This window comes from Sinocyclocheilus rhinocerous, unplaced genomic scaffold (assembly GCF_001515625.1).
Source record: "Sinocyclocheilus rhinocerous isolate Xijiao unplaced genomic scaffold, SAMN03320098_v1.1 scaffold306, whole genome shotgun sequence".
Classification (NCBI taxonomy): Eukaryota; Metazoa; Chordata; class Actinopteri; order Cypriniformes; family Cyprinidae; genus Sinocyclocheilus; species Sinocyclocheilus rhinocerous.
Genome location: NW_015662161.1, coordinates 1,335,611 through 1,337,308, shown reverse-complemented (window position 1 = coordinate 1,337,308; position 1,698 = coordinate 1,335,611).

Here is a 1,698-nt window from a genome sequence, read left to right as displayed (position 1 = left end):
CAAATCCAATTAAAACTTTTAAACGCGGTCAAGATTAAATTGATCTGTCCATCTTGTAACAACTGTAACTGAAAGGGTACGTTTGCCTAAGATCATGAAATTGATCAGGCCTATTGATGATCATAATAATGATAATATAAATACAAGTAATCATAATCCACGTTATAATAATACAAAAATAAGATCTAATGCTGTTTCCCCCCAAAATGGGAAACGTTCTTTTTATATGCAGATGTTGCAATATTTCTACAAGTTTCAGAGTAAATTCCATCAAAGCACGTGTTGTCTTTCCGACTGGACGTGTATTCATCGTGTGTATTCATATTCATCGATCCTCTCACACCTGCTCAGATGCGATTTGTGGCGAAACAGGTCCTTTACGGAAATGTATTTAGATCTAAAGGATCGAGTAAAGAGGAAATGCTGATTAACGAATGAATGAATCTCACGTTCTCCCTCATCATAAAGTCTTAAAATATAATTCATAACTTGCAGATCTAATCAGAGAATTCATTCCGACTATTAAATAACTATTGATCAACTGTTACATAAAACGGCATATTTAGCCTAACATAATAGGATAACGAGATAACACATTTTCTTATGGGCCTACATAGGCTTAAATTTCTTCAAAGGTCATAGAGACTCTTAAAGACTTGCTTTTAACGGTGACTGGCTGTTTCGACCTGCTTCCAATTTAGCCTCTAAAGTCATTATATTGACACTTTTGAAAACAGGCCTACTTTCATGATGGCATCTTCACATCTGAGTCGTTTCAACCATTTTATAACAACTCGTGTTTTTGATGTGCAATATTTCAATTCATTAATTCACTCATTTTCTCATGCGTTCTTTTTTAACGACTGTAGCTGATATGTTATAGGTCTAGGACTGTGTTCAAACACATTTCTATTTCATACGTCTCCATCTAGTGGCAATGAGCAGCAGCAAACTCGATGTTGCTCTTCAGGTTGCTCAGTATTTTTAAACGAAGCAAATATTTTGACACAGTGAGTACCGTCCGTAAGTATCAAATGTCATTTCTTCCACAACCTCAGTGTGAACGTGCTCTGTCTAAAGCTTTCAGTGCTGTCAAAGCTGTCACCTTCATGTTCCAGTTAACATCTGACCAACCTGAGCCCTCTAGTGGAAAAGAAACGTTATAACAGACACATTTGTTATAACACGTTATAACGAGATTTGCATATTAGTCCCAAATACTTCACAAAGTTACTGACAGATTCCTGGATTGTGAATGAATTAGTAAACTGAAGAATCATGTTTGTAATGAAGAGAGCTGCGTTGCCTTGAGATATGCATCGTGAACTCAAATGACACGAACAACGACACAGTCACAACATCTCTGGTGGAGGAGAAATATGAAACAGACAAAAATGTTTGAGGTTCTGCTTCAGAGTCCAGCTAACAGAGCTTGAACAGGGTGAGGTGTTGTTTAGTCATGGATTGCAGTATATGGGCACAGTGTCAGCTCTATTATTCCAGCCATGAGAATGGAATATGATTAATATTGCCCCCAGGTGAGTATGAACTTAGCGAACCTTCACAATTTTTCCTCCTTACTCAACATGACTACCGGTTCATGTTGACAAAGTTTTTCTAAAACTTCTTGACATTTGGGTCATTTAGATATACATACGCTGCAAAGGGGTGATTATTTTTATTATTATTATTTTTTAA